At 50.3% G+C, this 21,290-nt stretch overlaps 1 protein-coding gene across 6 annotated transcripts in view; it reads right to left on the bottom strand.

Moving 5' to 3' along the window:
* The window catches only part of LOC146809833 (histo-blood group ABO system transferase 1-like), a 691,528-nt gene that overhangs the window by 288,014 nt on the left and 382,224 nt on the right, over nt 1–21,290 (bottom strand). The gene's annotated exons all lie outside the window — the stretch shown is intronic.

The raw sequence follows: 21,290 nt of genomic DNA, 5'->3' as shown, positions 1-21,290 counted from the left end.
AGTCACTTCCAAATTACTGCAGAGCGCCGCCTCTTCCCCGACCAATTTCGGACTTGGCTGCCATGCGGGAGAATGATTGTATCCGGTGCTACCGCTTCCCCCAACGGTTGATTCTGGATTTGACGGCGAGACTGGCACCACACCTGCAACCGCTGCACAGGTATCCTACGGCACTGACACCCAAGCTGAAGGTAATGGCAGCCCTATATTTTCTAGCCACGGGTACCTTTCAAAATACCATAGCTCATGTTGGTGGCATGTCCCAGAGCATGTTCTGCCGTGTGCTGCATGATTTCTTAGAGGCCATGTTGATTCACCTGGATGACTTCATACATTTTCCTACCCCTGAAATGTTGACTGGGGTCAAGCGTGGATTCTATGCCCTGGGAGGGATGCCCCATGTCATTGGGTCCATAGATGGGACACATGTTGCTTTGGTACCACCACAGGCACAGGAGGTAGCGTACCGGAATCGCAAGCACTACCACTCCATCAATGCCCTTGTGGTGTGTCTGTCCAACATGGTGATTTCACATGTCTGTGCTCGTTTTCCAGGATCAGCACACGATGCCTACATCATGAGGCGTAGCAGGGTGCCTGAAATGATGACGCAGCTGCGCAACGAACGAGCATGTGTTGTTGGTGGGTACAGTCTGTCTGTCCTGTATTTTGCGTAGACTTCCAGCACGACCGCTTCTCCTGTTCTAACGATGTCCATGTGCTTCCCATGTAGGGGACGCTGGCTATCCCAACATGCCATGGCTGATCACACCTCTCCGCAACCCCATCACGCCGGCCCAGCTCCGCTACAACACCGCCCATGGCCGGACAAGGCGAGTGATAGAGAGGACGTTTGGCCTGCTGAAGAGCCGATTCAGGTGCCTACACAAGACCGGCGGCGCACTCCCATATGCCCCGGCGAAGGTCTGCAAAATCTTCATGGTCTGCTGCATGCTGCACAACATGGCAGTTGAGAAAGCTGTGCCACTCATCCTGGATCAAGATGACGAGGACCATCCACCCGTGGAGGACGAAGGGCTTGGCAATGGGGCTAGTGATGTGGAGGATGTGGAGCCGCAAGAGGACATCCGGACTCGACTCATACGCGACTTCTTTGCTTAGTGGTGAGTACCAGTGTCTGAGTGTGCACGCATTGGTCCCCGTGTGGCATGTGTTGTGATGTGTGTCTCCACCTGCATGTATGGCACGTGAGTCAGAGGTGTGTGTGGGTGTGTCACTGGAGTGATGGTGCCAGTGATGGTTGTATTTCCCCAGTCATAATTGTGACCTAGCATGTTGTCATCCATACATGTGTCGAGTAAATGCACATGCAAGTGGCTGTGCTTTTTGTGGCTGACTTCTTGTGTGTCTCTATTCCCCAGGTACTTGCGCATGCCGTCTGCTGCTTGCATTGTTGTGGCACTGCTATTCCTCATGGACACGTCATCGTGTGCTGACTCAGCGTTACAGGCACGGACACGTTTGGAAGTCTCCTTAGGGTAAGGGATGCATCAGGGGTGTATTGGGTGTGGCAGTTGTTCACGATGTATGCACACTGCCCCTGTCGATGTTTGGTTCCTCTGCAGCCATGTTGCATCACCATGGTCCACATGACATGCAGCTGGGTACACCTGAATAGATGGTCAGACTTGTTGACAGTCATCAGTGATGGGATAGTGGATTGTGATGATGGCATCAATGAATGTAACACTGCCCTCGGACACATACGGTTTGCATTGGCTTGACATGCTGTGGGACTTCCACATCAGCGGATCAATGGTGTATGGCAGGCTCTCCGTGAGCAGCTGTGGGTGTTTAGCTGTTAGCCGACACTTGTGTGCCAGTTCCATGGCTATCACGCATTTGTGCTGCAGAAGGGGGGTGCCAGTGTTGGACCCACATGTTACTCCACATGAAGTGTTCATGTGTACTTCAAGTTGCCTCTGCAATCCCGAAAACATGACTAATAAAGGTGTCCCTATGCCTCCAAGGTGCCTCTTCTCAGTCAATGCTGGTGTGTTGCCACGGTGCATCCAGCATGTCTGGCATGGTTTTCCCTGATAGTGGCTATGTGTCTATGTGTCGAGTAGCAAGATGCAAGCTCTGTGTGTGGGATGAGACTGTGTATTGTGCATGATGTCCATGACTGTGTGGGTATTGTGACATGTGCCATCCCCATGCATCCAACGTTGGCCAGGCCCCCATTATGTGCATCCACCGGACTCAAGCTTGCAGGACATGGTTCTGCCACCTGTCTACACATACCTGGGTGCCCCCAGGACACTGGACATGATCCCTGACCTCTGCGCATGACTGTTGCTGTACTCAATATGTCTGTCAGCACGGTTGTGCGGCCACCCCCTCAGCTGGTTGGGCCCATCACGGGTGTGTATGGTGCTCCATGTCTGTCTTGCCTAATACACTGTGACCCGTGTGTCCTGTGCCAGACTCAGGCCCCAGGGTGTGGATGGTTGAAGTCAAAAGAGAACTCAGGCATGTTTAGACTTTACAAGACAGATGTAAGGTAATAATGCAACCAGCAGGCATCTTCTCTTCATGGTGTGACTTTTTATTTTAGTGGGGGGGGGTATGACATGAGGGGCTTTTCGGGTGTTCAGTAGGGGAGTTGGTGTCCTTGCCATAGGAAATCCTCAGAGTCCATGCCAGAGTCTTTGTCAACATTGGTCAGACAGTGACCAGCAAGGCCATGTGGCAGAGAATGTCTTTTGATGCTGTGCTGCTGTTGCTCCAGTGGGCCAGGTGCTGTAGCGCCGACCCTCACGGTCTTTTCCGTGGACGACCCGCCCTCCTGCGGGGACCCTCAGAAGCAGGCCGTGACGATGTCTGGGATGCTCCATCGGATGTTTCCTCCTCCTCCTCCTGATCCCTCCCTGTGGGTGGTGATGTTCTACGCCTTCTGGCACAGGGAGGGTTGCCCATGTTGTCAGCCATCCGACGGAGTGTATCGTGAATTCCTGTGTACGCCGTCACGAGCTCAGCCTGTCCGTCCTCCATCCTCCGTTGGTGTTGCAGTAGACAGGCATGTAGCTCCGCATGTTGCTGGGCCTGCTGGGTCTTGATCCCCTCGAGGACAGACACAACCTGGGCCAGGCCCGTGGTGTCCTGCCGGTATGTGTCCAGGATGTTTCGGACATGGGAATATACCGGATCCACAGCCAACTGGTCAGGCTGGCGCCTCCGCCGTCCTCCACTCCCACCACCCCTGCCCACTTGCACCTGGCCTGCCCTTGTGGGCACATCGGGTCTCCGGGACCCCTGAGGGGTGGCATTGGCGTTGTCGCCTGCCTCCTCCTGGGTGCCCGGGACACCGTGTCCCTCCTGGCCAGCCTGGCTGCTTTGTGGTGGTGGGGCAGGGATCCTGGGTGTCTCCTGGGATGTGGCAGGAGTGGGGGTGGTGGTTGGCCCCGTTGTACCTGACGCAGGTGCTGCAGGTCGTTGGACACCAGAGGGGCCAGGTTGGTCGGGGTCGTCCACAGAGTGGTGAGAGTCGTCGCTGCTGGTGGGATCGGCCTCCCGCAGAGCCGGGTCCTGTGAGTCTTCCCCCCCAGTGTTGGGGGGTGAACCACGAGGTTGACCTGTGTGTGAGAGAGACAATGTTAATTTTGGTCCATGCAACATCCATGTTTCATCAGTTTCAAAGTTGGAACATTTCCTCTGGGAATTTGGATCTGTCTTGCATTCCACTCACAGTGCACTTGTGCATGGGTGTGTCCCTTGGGCACAGCTTTGGCGCCTTTAACTATGTGTGGCACAGTCTTACTTGCTGCGTCAAGTGTGACTGCAGTCAGCAGTGGAGTGGGCAGGTGTGGCGAGCCGTGCATTGGCGCCTTCCGTGTTGCACTGTACGTGGGCACATGAAGTAGTTACACACACTTCAATGATGCAGGTAGCTGTCGTTGTGCTTGTGCACAGGTTGTGACATGGCCCTGTGTTTTGCCATGGAGGAGAGGGGGGGTGCTGGCACTGGCCACCCTTGTCTACATGCACGCAGTCCACCTGCTGACGAGCAGACATTCCCACACACCACATGGCTGATTTGATCTCCCTGTGTCTCCCTCCCTCTCTGTCCCCCTCTCCCTCCCTCTCTGTCCCCCTCTCCCTACCTCTGTGTGTCAGCCTCCTCCCTCTGTCCGTCTCCCTGTGTCTCCCTCCCTCTCTGTCCCCCTCTCCCTCCCTCTGTGTGTCAGCCTCCTCCCTCTGTCCGTCTCCCTGTGTCTCCCTCCCTCCCTGTCCCCCTCTCCCTCCCTCTCTGTCCCCCTCTCCCTCCCTCTGTGTGTCACCCTCTGTCACCTCAGCCCAGCTTCCTGGGCACACACTGTTAGCAGATCTTTGAATGGCCCTTGGCTTGTTGATGTGAGTTTGTTTCTGATCTCCAGGCACCCATTGGGTGTAGTGTGTGTCTCTGCACTGCTGCTGTGGTGGTGTGTGCTGCCACTCTTTCACAATGGTGGCTGTTCATTAGCTGCTGTCATGTGCAAAACAGTGCCTTCACCCCCATGTGTTAATGCAAGGCGTCCGCCATTTGCTGGCGAGTCTTTCCTGTGTGGGGACACACTGTTTGTCTGGCTGTGACCTAGGCCATATGGGCAGAGGGCATTGTTGTCTGCTTCTGAGTTTCACTATGTGATTTTTTGGGCCCACCCTCCCGCCATCCGGGTTACCGTGTCATGTGTTGGTGTCTTCTGTGGCCTGTGACTTGACATTGTCCAGCTGGGTGCATGGGGCATGGTGGCGCCAGTGGCATGTGCGTGTTCATGGAGTGTGGTTAAGTCATGCGATAGCTTGGGGTAGTTGCGTGCCTGTTTGTGAGTTTGGTTGTGGAAGACGTTCCCCCCATGTGAGGTGCGTTGTTTGTGTACTCGCCCGGGTCTCGGAGTCCTCCTAATCCTGCAACTGCCTCCACCGGCAGTATGGCCATCACCCTCTCCTCCCAGGGATGGTAGTGTACGGGTCTGCGGGACGGCCCTCCTCCAGTGACGTTGGCCTGGTTGTGTTCATCCGTCATCTTGGCTCGGACCCTCCTCCGCAGATCGTACCACCTGGCTTGGCATTCCTGCTTGTTCCTTCTGGTGTCCGCAACAGCATTCACAGCATCGACGATGGTCTGCCACATGGCTGTTTTTTCTGAAATGCTGGTCTGTCTGACCAATGTTCCAAAGAGCTGTGGCTCGACTCTGAGGATTTCATCGACAAGGACCTCCAACTATCGGTTACTGAACTTTGGATTCTTGTTAGTGGGCATGGTGAGGGGTGTGGGTGTGGATGGTGGGGGGTGTGGGTGTGGATGGTGGGGGGGGTGGGTGTGGATGGTTGTGGGTGTGTGGGTGTGGTTGTGCAGGTGTGTGTGTGAATGTGATGAGGGGGTGTTTGTGAAGGTGGTTGTGTGAAGGTGTGCAAGTGTAAGGTGTGGTGAAGCTTCTAGTTTGGTGCTGTAGGTTGTCTGTGGGGTCTGGCAGCAGTGAGTCTGTTGCAAAGGCTCATGGTTTGTGTGTGTGGGCCCTTTTTATTGGTCAATTGGTGGGTGTGGCTGTGTTTGAAGTTTGGGTGGGTGTGTTATAAGGAGTGGTGGTGTTTGGGGCCTCTGTTTGTTTTTGGCAGTTGCAGGTCAGTGATTGTGTTGTTTTAGTGGTTGTTGGACATGTTTAGTGGCTTTGTGCCATTCGAATGGTGTATTCTTGTGTTGTTTTGGTTTGTCCTGGTTGTGTCCATGCGTTTTTAGCGTGTGTACGGGGTGTACATGGGCCATTTTGTTGTACAGTGCTGTCCTTGTGTGTGGCTTGGTACGACTCGTACATGCGGTTGTAATGTTGGGACCTGGGGTGCGCTCCGTACTTAGGAGGTTGTGGTGGGGGTACGACTCTGACGTACACGGGTGTACATACACGGGTGGGGGTACGACTCTAATGTACACGGGTGCACATACACGGGTGGGGGTATGACACGTACAGGGGTGTACATACACGGGGGGTACGACACGTACAGGGGTGTACATACACGGAGGGGTACGACACGTACAGGGGTGTACATACACGGGGGGTACGACACGTACAGGGGTGTACATACACGGGGGGTAGGACACGTACACGGGTGTACATACACGGGGGTAGGACACGTACAGGGGTGTACATACACGGGGGTACGACACGTACAGGGGTGTACATACACGGGGGGTAGGACACGTACACGGGTGTACATACACGGGGGGTAGGACACATACAGGGGTGTACATACATGGGGGGTAGGACACGTACAGGGGTGTACAGACACGGGGGGTACGACACGTACAGGGGTGTACATCCACGGGGTAGGACACGTACAGGGGTGTACATACACGGGGGGTACGACACGTACAGGGGTGCACATACACGGGGGTACGACACGTACAGGGGTGTACATACACGGGGGGTACAACACGTACACGGGTGTACATACACGGAGGGGTACGACACGTACAGGGGTGTACATACACGGGGGTACGACACGTACAGGGGTGTACATACACGGGGGGTACGACACGTACAGGGGTGTACATACACGGGGGGTAAGACACGTACACGGGTGTACATACACGGGGGTAGGACACGTACAGGGGTGTACATACACGGGGGTACGACATGTACAGGGGTGTACATACACGGGGGTAGGACACGTACACGGGTGTACATTCACGGGGGTACGACACATACAGGGGTGTACATACACGGGGGTAGGACACGTACACGGGAGTACATACACGGGGTAGGACACGTACAGGGGTGTACATACACAGGGGGTACGACACATACAGGGGTGTACATACATGGGGGGTAGGACACGTACACGGGTGTACATACACGGGGGTAGGACACGTATAGGGGTGTACATACACGGGGGTACGACACGTACAGGGGTGTACATACACGGGGGTAGGACACGTACACGGGTGTACATACACGGGGGGTAGGACACGTACAGGGGTGTACATACACGGGGGTACGACACGTACAGGGGTGTACATACACGGGTGGGGGTACGACACGTACAGGGGTGTACATACACGGGGTACGACAAGTACATGGGGGTACATACACGGGGGGTACGACACGGGTGTACATACACGGAGGGGTACGACACGTACAGGGGTGTACATACACGGGGGGTACGACACATACAGGGGTGTACATACACGGGGGGTAGGTCACGTACAGGGGTGTACATACACGGGGGTACGACACGTACAGGGGTGTACATACATGGGGGTATGACACGTACAGGGGTGTACATACACGGGGGGTACGACACGTACAGGGGTGTACATACACGGGGGTACGACACGTACAGGGGTGTACATACACGGGTGGGGGTACGACACGTACAGGGGTGTACATACACGGGGGTACGACACGTACACGGGGGTACAGACACGGGGGGTACGACACGTACAGGAGTGTACATACACTGGGGTAGGACACGTACAGGGGTGTACATACACGGGGGTACGACACGTACAGGGGTGTACATACACGGGGGGTATGACACGTACAGGGGTGTACATACACGGGGGTACGACACGTACAGGGGTGTACATACAGAGGGGGGTACGACACGTACAGGGGTGTACATACACGGGGGGTAGGACACGTACACGGGTGTACATACACGGGGGTAGGACACGTACAGGGGTGTACATACACGGGGGGTACGACAAGTACAGGGGTGTACATACATGGGGGGTAGGACACGTACACGGGTGTACATACACGGGGGGTAGGACAAGTACAGGGGTGTACATACACGGGGGTACGACACGTACAGGGGTGTACATACACGGGGGTAGGACACGTACACGGGTGTACATACACGGGGGGTAGGACACGTACAGGGGTGTACATACATGGGGGGTACGACACGTACAGGGGTGTACATACACGGGGGGTAGGACACGTACACGGGTGTACATACACGGGGGTAGGACACGTACAGGGGTGTACATACACGGGGGTACGACACGTACAGGGGTGTACATACACGGAGGGTAGGACACGTACACGGGTGTACATACACGGGGGTAGGACACGTACAGGGGTGTACATACACGGGGGTACGACACGTACAGGGGTGTACATACACGGGGGGTACGACACGTACAGGGGTGTACATACACGGGGGTACGACACGTACAGGGGTGTACATACACGGGGGTACGACACGTACACGGGGGTACATACACGGGGGTACGACACGTACACGGGTGTACATACACGGAGGGGTACGACATGTACAGGAGTGTACATACACGGGGGTACGACACGTACAGGGGTGCACATACACGGGGGTAGGACACGTACAGGGGTGTACATACACGGGGGTACGACACGTACAGGGGTGTACATACACGGGGGTACGACACGTACAGGGGTGTACATACACGGGGGGTATGACACGTACACGGGTGTACATACACGGGGGGTAGGACACGTACACGGTTGTACATACACGGGGGGTACGACACGTACAGGGGTGTACATACACGGGGGGGACGACACGTACATGGGTGTACATACACAGGGGTACGACACGTACAGGGGTGTACATACATGGGTGGGGGTAAGACACATACACGGGGGTACATACACGGGGGGTACGACACGTACACGGGTGTACATACACGGAGGGGTACGACACGTACAGGGGTGTACATACACGGGGGGTACGACATGTACAGGGGTGTACATACACGGGGGGTAGGACACGTACAGGGGTGTACATACACGGGGGTACGACACGTACAGGGGTGTACATACAGGGGAGGGTAGGACACGTACAGGGGTGTACATACACGGGGGTATGACACGTACAGGGGTGTACATACACGGGGTATGACACGTACAGGGGTGTACATACACGGGGGTATGACACGTACAGGGGTGTACATACACGGGGGTACGACACGTACACGGGGGTACATACACGGGGGTATGACACGTACACGGGTGTACATACACGGGTGGGGGTGTACATACACGGGGGGTACGTCTCGAACGTTAGGGGGCTGGGGGGAGTGTTGTGCGCGTATGCGGGCACATGTCTCCATGGTTGCTATGGGAGTTCGGTGCAGACGGTGTTTTTTCCATACGGTTGTAACATCGGACGCACAGGATGGATCGTGATTCCTTGGTCGGACTTCACTTTTCACATTTGTACAGTAAGTCGTCCGAGGACGTGTCGGACACATTTTCCGACCCGAGGACGTTTGGGGAATAATTCCCAATGCGATTCGTATGGACTTTTTACCATGCGAATCGTGATTGGCAGTTTGTACGGCACTTGTACGATTCGTACGGTAAAAAGACCGGATACGAGTCGTACGGGGAATTTTTTTAACGGATCGTGATCGGCACCTAACTTGGCATATAAACACTGGAGAGGTGGTGTAATCTATTACACTTCACTTAGCATTACTAGTAGAGCACAGATTGGAGGTCTACTCCTTCCTCCATTGTGCTCTGCTGCGGGTTGCCCCCCACCACGCTCCAACTGAATAAGTATAGACGTGTCATAGACCTGTTTCCACTGACAAATCGATTTAAGCACAAGAACACTGTTAGACCTGGCACCTTGGCGTGAGTCTCCCTTCCACTTTTTGTCGCTGTGCCTCATGTGTTTTGCTGGTGTTAGCTGCTCAGAGCACTGTGCCACTGCCAACCAGTGCCACAGTGCAAGTGCTCCCTATTTAAAATGTATATGTTGGTTGGATTCCATGATTGGTTTATTTGGTTTACTGTCAGACCCCAGTAAGGTGCACCAGGAGTGCCCAGGGCTTGCAAATACAAATGATGCTAGTGGGCTTGCAGCACTGGTTGTGCCACCCACAGAAGCGGCCTGGTAAAATGTATCTAAGGTCTGCCATTGCAGAACCTGCGTGTAGTCTGGTACTGTCATGCTGACTGGGTAAGTGCACCCACTTCCCAGCCCCTAAACCTTCCCTTAACTTCATATCAGTCACCCCTATGGTAGGCCCAAGGGCAGGGTGCATTGTAAGCATAAGGTAGGACAAGCCCTGATGTGTGTGGCATGTCCTAATAGTGAATTACAGCCATTTTCGTTTTTCACTATTGTAAGGCTACCTATTCTCCATAGGCCAGAATGGGCTTCTAGAATTATTACATCCTATGATCCTAACAGACCCAGGGAACATGGTAGAAATTCGAGTTTAGTTGCCTGAACTCAGAATAATAAAATACATCTTTTAGTAAAGTTTATTTTAATAGTCTGTGTTTGCAAATACCACTTTTAGAAAGTTGGTATGTGCTTGCCTGACCATTTCAGCCCGCCTCTGCTATGATGTGTATCTGCCTGTCTGGTTGTGTGAGTGACAGGGCTGGGGAAACCCAGAGGGGCAGGGCTAGGTAGCCTGGTGGTGAATAGGAAGATTGGCAGTCAGATGGGTGGGAGGAGTACACCTGGGCTCTGAATAGGGTTGTGCTCTGCTACCACAATGCTGGCTCCACCTCCTGCGGAGCGGCTGATGTCTCTGCCCTGCACCCTGAATAGAAAGGCAGAGTCATGTCAACAGAGTGCTCAAGAACTGGTTTGGACTGGGCAAAGGCCCCTCTACCCCAGAGGAACAAAGGAATTAGGGGTATAAGTATTGGGACCCTGCTCCCAAGAAATTAGATCCTGCTGAAACAAGAAGAACCTCTGCCTGAGGAGAAGGAACTGGGAGAGCTGTAGGAGGAGTACTGTCCCTGACCTGGGGGATTGGCCTGCAGTGGTTGCCTTGCTGCTGAAGGAGAGGAGAAAGACTACTAAAGACTTTGCTTCAACTTGTGCTTTGAAAAGATCTCCAAGGGCTTGAACTGAGCTTGCCCCCTGAACGAAGTCCCAGGACCAGTGGACTCCCAGCTCCCCAGAGTCTTTTGTAAGTGCCTGCTGCTGTTGTTGGGCCTTCTGAGGGACTGCGTGTCGCAAGGAGCTGGGAGCGCGATGCAAGGAAGAGAAGCGTGCCGCCGTAGGAGCTGTTGCCGTCGCATCTCGCAGAGAGTGTCGCTGCTGCAGCATCGCATTGAGCAGAAGCGTCTCGCATCATTCCGGAAGTGTCTCGCAACGCCGAAGAAGCGTGTCGCCATCGCAGCCATCGTAGCTGTCGCATTGCACCGCATCGAGAGGAGAGTCTCGCATTGAGGAGGAAGCGTGTCGCCATCGCAGCCATCGTAGTTGTCGCATTGAACCGCATCCAGAAAAGCGCCTCGCATCCACGGAGAAGCGTGCCGCTGCCAAGGCCGCTGTCGTCGCATCTCGCCAAAGGTGACGCCGCTGTAGCTGACGCATCGAGTCGAGCCTTCTCGCAACATCGGAGAAGCGTAACGCATCTGGAAGATCCCGTCTTTATTTCTTTTGCACCAAGAACTTCAACGCATCTGCATCGCTGCAACACTTTCGTTGCCCTGCGTGTCGCATCTAAGGTACATTGACTTAAAGTGTCGCATTTAAGAACTTAAGAGAAACTAAGCAATCTTATACCAACTAAGCAACTGTATTGTGTATTTTTAATCGTTTAATGGTCTTGTGATAATCCTATATAAAGAATCCTTATTTTTAATATAAATACCTGTGTGGTGTCCATCTGTAGTGTTGTCACTTGGTTACTGTATGTGTTCACAAATGCTTAACCTAACGCGCTCTGAGATAAGCCTTGTCTGCTCGCGCCAAGCTACCTAGAGGGTGAGCAGGGGTTATTTTAGGAGTGTAACCCCTTACCCTGACTAGAGGAAAGGTTCCCTGCTTGTCACAAGTACCTACCTGTGCCAACCAGAGAACCCGGATTCTAACAAACACACATCTACTGTCGAACAGGGAACTCAGTTCTTCACCTGTGAGCCACTGGGAGTGCTTTTAGGAAAACAGAACAGCAGATGATAAAATGAAAGCAGCCTTCTCTCTCTTCCATAAGCACGACTGCATGTCAGGAGTTTATAGCATACGAGTTCGCTGACAGATTTTTGTGGGAAGGCAATGGCTGACTTGGACCTACCCACAGTCCCATGCTGTGGTGGGAGGAGCAAAGAGTGAATGACAACTGAACAGACTATCGAATGTACAGGGCTGACAAAAAGCCACTCTATATGTATAATATATTTTGTTTTCTCAAAAACAATAGCTGGAGAGAGCCAAAGCTACCTTAAAGTTCAGACCTAAGAATATATGCACACACCATGTACTAGGGAGCTTTTTCTTTTTTTCCATTTCAGATTGACAAATCTCCTGCACTGTGATTGGCTAGGCATCACAGAAACATTTCTATTGCAGTCGCCAATGCCAAATAATGTACACCGAGCTTGAAAAAAGGAATAAGGGTATTAAAGGTCAGGGTGAGCCTAGCCTAACCACTAGGTCCAGGTGGGGTGGAACCAGATGGACCACCTGGAAGAGTGCATCGTATAGAGTGAAGTGGCACAGAGTAGAGCCGTGCAGAGCCAAATGCAGTGGCGTGGAGTGCAATGGCGTATAGTAGAGTGACACAGAGTTAAGTAGAGTGGTGCAGAGTGGCACAGAGTGAGGTTGCAGATTGGAGTGGTGCAGGGTAGAGTGCAGTGGTATAGAGTGTAGTAGAGTGGAGTGGTGCAGAGTAGAGTGCAGTGGCACCGAGTGCAGTCTTGCAGCATAGAGTGTCAGAGTGCAGGGTCGTAGAGTGTTGCAGAGTAGAGTGGTGCAGAGACCAGTGAGGTGGAGTACAGTGAAGCAGAGTAAAATAGAGTGCAGTGACATAGAGCACAATGGTGTAGAGTGGTGTAGAGTCCAGTGACAGAGTAAAATGTTGTAGAGTATAGTGGTTTAAAGGGCAGTAGTACAATGTAGTTGGCATAGGTACATTTGCGTATGGTGCATTGGTTTTGAGTAAAGTGGTATAGAGTGAATTGGCATAGAAAGCAGTAGTTCAGTGTATAGTGGCGTAGTGTAGAGTGGAGTGGCGTAAACTGTCAATGTCAATTTGTATTGATTAGTGAATAAAAAAGGTAAGTTTACGTACATACAATATTGAAATTACAATATCCATCCAAATACTAAAATTACAAGAAATTAAAAGCCATATTTTACTGTCCCATTAAGCGCAGGATCCACAGCATAGAGAAACAGGGGATTAAAGTTAGCTTTTGTGAATCTCGTAAATTGTAAGTGCATGAGCAGAAGGAGGGGCTTAAACAGGAAGCTGAGTGTTTAAAGTGCATGGTGCGAAAGATTTCTGTGTTTTGCAAAGAAAACTGCAGTCTGCTAAGTCTGAAGACAGTTAGTAGCCATGCCGGACCATTTGAATCAAGGTAGACCCTTTATCTCCCCATACACCCGTGCACAAGGAGGGCCTCTTAAACTAAAGTGCATTAGTGGCATAATCTGCTAAGGAAAAGTGTGCCGTATAGTGCATAAAGATGGTTCACTCCGAGCTAGCTCCTTGATATTGCCACATAAATCAACATGGTTGTAGGAACTAAAAATAATTTCCAAATTGCCCCTCATCCCCCAATTATAAGGACAAAGTTCTTCATATAGATCAAAAAACTGATTCCCTTGAAAGCTGGCATTGAGGCAGAAAAGCAGTGGGAGTGCAAGATCTAGTCCCCCCAGCCAAAAAAAGGGTGACCCAAGCACAAAGGACACTCGCTGGAAGAGGGTAGTTGGAAACCCGAATTAACGACTAGTCATCCCGACCCCATGTACTTTGAGGGAAGCTAGGAAAGGTGTGGGGGGGCAGTTAATATAATGAAGTGGAATGACTTCTATTACACTGTTAAATGTTCAAATATCAAAACGCATGTCATGCTGATAATTACCCCTTTCCCGCATCTGTTGCCACAGTTAGACCAAAAAACCCATACCGCACTATTTTCAAGGTTCAGGATTTCTACGTGCAGAACTCGGTTATCAGTTTTGGGTAAAGATAGTGGGCTGGAGCTCGGCAGTTCGAGGTCGAGCTCCCCTTTCCTTGATACATTTTCTGCACCTCGATAAAGATCTTACATCGGTTTGGGAGAAGCATTATGATGTGGTATTCAGGCAAGTGCCAACCGCCTGGGTCAAGTAGATTGGTTTTAACTTTGACCTCCTGGTGACATTGAGTGTGAGACAACAGCACCAAAGGTGCATCCATGATTAACGCTTAAAATTGCTTAACCTGCATGCCCCTTCCTTTCCAGGAGGGGCCCATTTCAGGTTAAAATTGACCACTAACTAGTAAACCTAGTAGGCACATGTATCTCTGCACGTCCATCTATTGAAGGCCTCGATAGACATGATTGTGTACCAAGTACGAATTGTTCAAAGGAAACAAAATGGCGGAGGACCTTGGGGAAGAGCTAACCAGTTGGTTCAAGATTGATTGCAGCTGCCTACTTTTTACCCTGTTTTGCAGGCCCTGTAGCAGACAGTGTCAGATGTTAACACTGATGCTTGAATTTGAAAAGAAGAAATGTTATTTTCGTATTTGCTGGTGCCACGGATTCCCCAGGGTCTCGAATATATCTTTCAGGTGGGCTTTAAGTGAGTGTCGAACTCTTTCAGGACCCAAATGTAATATTTCAAGTATCTGACTCGCAGACCAAAGTATTTCTTGACAGACCAAATTCCAGGCGGAGTCTTGTCCTATGGATTTGAAGAGGCATTTGGAAACATTTCTTATTGTCTGTAGACTGTGCTTGCTCTAGACAAGGACCACAGTCCTCGAGAAAGGCATGATGGCTATTTTGCAGCGCAGGGAGGAGGGTCGCCTTCATGACCCTAAGTATAGGTGCCCCATAGGCACTTTTTAATTTCGTATTAAGGCAATTGACACTGGATGTAATAGCCTCTCTGAAAAAGAAAGGCGCAGCTATGTGGGCAGCAGGTTTATAGATATCTGTAAACCAAACACAGGTAGTTATACTTTCTTTCTGATGTGATGAGCTTGCTCCCTATGCGCCATGTGAGATGTTTCTTGTTCCTATAGCGGCCAAAGATCAGAGCCTTGGTCTTCATTTATCGTTAGGTAATTTTCCCAGTGGTATTTGTGGAGGCGGCTCAGAGCTCGCTGTAGGTATTGTAGCTTTACTACGCAGTCACTACTTCGTATTACCATTACTACGCATATTTAAGTTCACAGATACCATTACTTAGCATGCATTTACTTAGCGTGAATTTACTACGCATGTTCCATTACTTCGCATGCACTTACTACGCATAATGGAGTTACTGTGCAAATTAAAGTTTTGGGGTACAGGGGTATCTTTAGGGGTCAGGGTGGGTTAGGGTGTAGGGGTGTAGGGGGTATTTTTAGGGTTCATGGTGCATTTAAGTTTTGGGGTGCTGGGGTATTTTTGGGCTTCAGGGTGCGTTTAAGTTTTGGTGTGCTGGGGTAATTTTAGGGGCCGGGGTTGGTTAGGGTTTTGAGGTGTGGGGTAATTTTAGGGTTCAGGGTGCGTTTAGGTTTTGGGGTACTGGGATATTTTTAGGGGTCAGGGTGGGTTAGGGTTTTGGGGTACATGGGGTACATGGGGTATTTTGAGGGTTCAGGGTGCATTTACGTATTGGGGTACAGGGGTATTTTTAGGGGTCAGGGTGGGTCAGGTTTTGGGGTGTAGGGGGTATTTTTGGGGTTCAGGGTGCATTTAGGTTTTGGGGTGCTGGGGTAATTTTAGGGGTCAGGGTTGGTTAGGATTTTGGGGTAAAGGGGGTATTTTTAGGGTTCAGGGTGCATTTAAGGTTTTGGGGTGCTGGGGTGTTTTTGTGGTTCAGGGTACATTTAGGTGTCAGGGTGGATTAGGGTTTTGGGGTGTAGGAGGTATTTTTAGGGTTCAGGGTGCAGTTAAGGTTTTGGGGTGCTGGGGTATTTTTGGGGTTCAGAGTGGGTTTAGGTTTTGGGGTGCTGGGGTAATTTAAGGTGTCAGGGTGGGTTAGGATTTTGGGGTGCATGGGGTATTTTGAGGGTTGGGGGTTTAGGGTGCGTTTAAGGTTTTGGGGTGCTGTGGTATTTTTGGGGTTCAGGGTGCATTTAGGTTTTGGGGTGCAGAGTATTTTTAGGGGTCAGGGTTGGTTAGGGTTTTGGGGTGCATGGGGTATGTTGAAGGTTCAGGGTCCATTTGTTTTGGTGTGCTGGGGTATTTTTGGGGTTCAGGGTGCATTTAGGTTTTGGGGTGCTTGGGTAAGTTTAGGTGTGAGGGTGGGTTAGGGTTTTGCGGGGGTAGGGGGTAATTTTAGGGTTCCAGGTGCGTTTAGGTTTTGGGGTACTGGGATATTTTTAGGGGTTAGGGTGAGATAGGGTTTTGGGATGTAGGGGGTATTTTTAGGGTTCAGGGTGCATGCCAGGGGATAGGTTAATATTACGATACATTTTTTGTTTTAATGTATCGATTACGCGTTGTAACGGTATGTGTAATAATTAACTGTGAAGTAAAAGCATTTAAAATGTATTTGTATATATTTGCGAAGTAAAAGCATGCTCACTAAAATCATGCATAGTAAAGGTATTTGCGAAGTAAAAACTTCGAAGTAAATACCTGCGGAGTAACGGTATGCTAAGTAACATCATACATTCCTCGCTATATGCAGACTTTGGTGTGGTCCATTACAACTATGACATCAGTGTATTGCAGAATGTGTAAATTTGACTGACCTAGTCTTAGGGGAACCTAGTAGCAAGCCTCCAAGAATAAGCCCAGGTCCGCTGTCTGTAGGTTAAAAAGGAGAGGTGCAAGAACTTGTAGAGGTGGTGTAATTGTAGAGGTGACGGTTTGTGGGCCTGTTCTCACTCAGACCTGCGTGTCAGAATATAGGGCAATGATTGCCTCTGGTAGTCTCAGGGGGATGCCCCACATGTTTAATTTCCTTCCATCGCAAGGTGCAGTCTACCTTGTTGAAGGCAGCACTGTAGATGATAAACCAGCAGGGGAGCGGTGACTGGTTTTTCTGAACTGATCGATGGCTTAGAACTGAGAGTGTGGTGATATTGATTGCTGACGCAGCTGCTAGAAACCATGTCTGGAAAATAGGCAATGCATTGTTGCCCGTTACCCAGGCCTTTAGATATTTAAGAAGAGTTCTGGCGTCTGCTTTGTCCTCTAGGTCAAGAAATGCTATTAGACGATAGTTGGATGGGTTTGTCGGATCACCTTTCTTGAGTACTTGGCACAAAGTGGATCCCTCCATGTGTCTGGGACTTGAGCAGAGAGGAAGGCATAGTTAAAGCAGGTGCTCTTTCTTTTTTCATTGCTTTTATAAGTTTACAGACCTGGGCCCCTGAGGTCAGTTCCGGCGTGTTGTCTGAGGACTGATCTGCGATACTCCATTTGTCAGCATAATCACATACGGCTGACTAATCAGTGTATAACGCCTTTAAGTGTGTCACCCAGAATCCTTCTGGGACTCCATTTTCCTTGTTGTTTAGTTTATTAATGTAGTTCCAGAAGCAGGCTAGACTTGTTTCCTTGAGCATTTTGCTTATTTGTAGCCATTTCTTTTGTTCTAAGGCTTTCTTTGTCTCCCACATTGATTTTGTTGTACCTTTTATGCAGATTAACGATGTTTGATGCAGTTTTCACGGTGGGAATGAGCTAAGGACGTCCTCAGTGCTCTTTGAGTTGTTACAATGACCTTGTTGTATTGCTGTTGGAACTGTTCCTCCCCTTAGCCATTGGGTGCTGCTGACAATCACCTGTCTGCAGCTAGCAGGCCCCCTAACTCACTTGTGAGTCTATCCCACTCATGGTGTATGTCCCACTGGGGGAGGGTATTGTGCTCTGCAATCACCTTTCCTAGCCACTAGACCAACATTGAGGTGTCTGTCTCCCTCCATTTAATCCTTCTTACAAGCGTACTTATTTCAACATCCATGAGAGAGCCCACTGTCCAGCATTTGGCTGCCATGGGAGCTGTTACTTCAAGAGTTAGAGTCAGGGGATTGTGATAACTTTCAGGTCTGTTGAGAATCTCAAAATCAATGAGATGGCTCACTATGGATTCTGACAGAAAGATAAAATCAATAGTTAGGATTCCTTTACAGGTAGAGGAAATCTTCAAATGAGGGCCTTGAGCGCCGTATAATCGTTTGGTTGAGGTTAACTGGAAGTTTATTTTTCCCTGTTCTTTAGCTTTGGGGGCAGAGTTGCTTGTGCTCCCCAAGCCCTAATGTTAAAATGCCACACCAGCAAGATTTCATAATGGCAAACTCCAGAAAGATCTCCTCCAAGCTCTTGAGGGCAGATGATTTTGTTGGTGTAGGCATGTTGTAGTAACAGTTTTTCAGTTATTTTATGGCAGATTGTTGCCCCTGAGATTGTTGCTACTTGCAAGGGTAAAAAGGTTGGGTTGAGTGGCACAACCTCAATCTTGCATGAATGCTTGATGTAGATTGAAAGGCGTCCCAATGCATGACCAAAAAGATTGGAGCGATTTGCAGGTTTAGAGGGTACATAGAATCAATGCAGAACTGAAGGTGTTACTGCCCAGGTCTCGTACAGGCAGAGTATGCTACTTCTGTCCTGGTAGTCCAGCAAATACTTACCGGTTAAAGTTGTCTTGAAGCCCACCACATTCCATGATGTGATTGTAAGATTGGTCTCAGTCTTTGGCTTCTGGGATTAAAACTGTCCCGAAGAGAAGTGGCTTGGAGTATATCTCTAGGCTGCTGCTCTGGTGGTTACCCAACTGTCCCCACCCATCGTAATTCTTACTTCTTCCTATGCACTTTACATTTCTTTGATTTTGAGTTTATGATACTTTTAAGGAGTTTTTTTGTTTTTGACACACTTGGGAGACAGTCAGGGGTAGCATCCCACACACCCCTCAAAATGCTCCTGTATGGCCTGGGGTGCTCTTGCTGCAGAAGCACGTTGGGGTATTTCGGGGGGGGTGCAACTTTGATAGCTCAATAGCCTACTCCTCAATAATCCTTTCTTCACTCAAGAAGATGTCTCGGTCTGCCTTTCTCAACCATGTGGTTATGATGTCTTCCAACTTTCCTCTTTCTGATATTTGGGGAAACTTTATAGATGTTAAGTCATCAGAGGTCAAGTCTTTCAATGTTGGAATAGACGTAAAAGGTTACCTCTTTTGATTATCTTGTGGTAGCCATTGGGAGTATAGTGTGGGATGAACACCAGTTCAAACTGTTCATGGTGATCACATCTGCGACTCCCCCCGACCTAGTAGGAGAGGACTCCAAAACTCAGATTGGGGAGGTGGAGGCCTAAACTCAGCTGAGAGGCGGCGTGTATGGTCTGGTGAAGGCTTGGTTACAGAGCAATTCTGCCCCAGGCCAGGTATATTTGTGAAGGTCACTGCTGATGCCATGTTTGAAGCAGGACCATTGGTTATTTGTCCCCATTGCATATTACCTATTGGGGCGTTCTGGCCCAGGCAGAGGAATGTTGGACCAAAAAAAGTATATACCGCTGATGGCAAACTGAGAGGCCCTTTTGTGAGTGAGTTTAGAATAATTACTTTAGAGCCCTGAAGGAGTGATGGTCTATTGATTGAGTCGGTATAAGAAAGGACTGTGTAGGTACTTATCTTCGCTGTTTGTTTCTCAGAGACAATTGTAGCTAGTAGAACATCCCCAGATCCCAGTACGTTGACTTTTGTTGGCTGAGCACAGTTGATCTCTCGAGGAGCCACGGTTGATTTATTTAGAGCGTTAAAGAACTCTTGGCTACGTCCTCTGTGAACAGTCCCACTAGCATTTTGTCCAGAGGTGTGTGGTTTCTCGTTGTTTCTTGCGAACAGCTCAATGTTTGTACCTTCTGGGATCTCCGTGTTTGATTTAGGTAGCAACTCAAATATGGGAAAGAGCTTCGGAGTGGACATGTCTACTACGATGCAAGGGGAGTGGGTGGGCGGTTTAATGATAGAGTAGGGCCCTCTTTTAATTTCGTGGGGGACCTCTGTTACCATGACTGAGGAAGGACAGCAGCAATTGTCAGTTGATTTGACTGGGACAGATGTAAATGTAAATGTGCAGATATTTATATAGCTATTTGAGAACAATTCATTTCTATGTATCCCAGGACAATAAGCCTTGCTCTTAGCGCTTTCCACAAGGGGCTGTGGCATTTCAGTCAAAATTATTATTTTGTCAATCATAAGGGAGCATAAGCAAAGTTTGTCCACCCCATCGCCTCCAGAAAGGTCTTCCAATGAGCTTATTCCAAGCCCCAGGTCCACTAAGCTCCCGGCAATGGATTGAATTAGATCTATCTGGAGTTCCATCTTTTGATATCGCCATAGGAGTGCCTTGGTGATCGTAACTTATGTGGCCAAAGAGGGGCTGGAGGAGCCAGAAAGGGAAAATGCGTTTGAGAAACTGGTCTGTGCTGTTAGCCGTCGCTGGGATTGCCTGGATTCTTACCTCAGCTCTTTGAACTCACCACCGCGCCTCGCGGCCCCCGCTTCGCGGGAGCCGCCCGAGGGACTGGGACTCTGCTACTTGCTGTTTGGAGCATTGTTGGTGTTAGCTCCTTTGCATTGTGCCTCCGGTTGGCGAGGGGACGTCGCTGGTTGCTCGTATTGCTGCGAGAGACCGGCGTATTCGGGACTGCGAGGACCAGGGTGCTGCGCGTGAAGCTGAACAGCCGCACCTGGTCCTCTTCCTGACTCCTCCCCCAACACCGCTGCCCTTCACTATATGAACATTTCTCTGCCTACACGCGCTAGCGGGACGCGCGCGGGTCTTAGCATGGGGCTAAGACCGGGCAAAGAGCGGGCCGTTTGAGGCCGTTCGAGTCTGGAGAGGCTGGGCTGGGCCACCCCCCGTGCACCTAATTAAATTACTAGCAAGAGTTATCTATGCTGAAAACTACGGGAGGAATGCCCAGGACTAAGAGCATCGCCGCTGGCACTTCCATAGCTGGAACTTTAGACAATTTTATCGTAAGAGCAACCAACTTATTAGCTCGTGAAATTGATCTCACAGAGCGACGTCTCTCATTGGACCCCCTAAATGATAAACGTTCTTCCTTAGGGAAAATTGCTCATGTGTGCCCTGTGGTTGAATATGCAAACTCCACTTCAACTAATTGTACGATTAGTGAGGGGGAAAGTACTGACTCTTCTATGGACATAATTTTGGAAAAGAAAAGGGTTATAGGCACTAGAAGTAACAACAGGACTGATTCTACCCCTGCCGATGTTGTAACTAATCATCCAGATGGAGTACTTACTAGAGCTCAAACACATGTAACATCTGAGGTTATTCCATCTTCCCCTGCCCCAATTCTAGGGTCTAAGCCAAAACAGAAGGCTGCCCCTTGTGGGAAAAAGGGGAAGCA

The sequence above is a fragment of the Triturus cristatus genome, chromosome 7 (assembly GCF_964204655.1).
Source record: "Triturus cristatus chromosome 7, aTriCri1.1, whole genome shotgun sequence".
NCBI classification, from domain to species: domain Eukaryota; kingdom Metazoa; phylum Chordata; class Amphibia; order Caudata; family Salamandridae; genus Triturus; species Triturus cristatus.
This window is presented reverse-complemented; position numbering and strand designations above follow the sequence as displayed.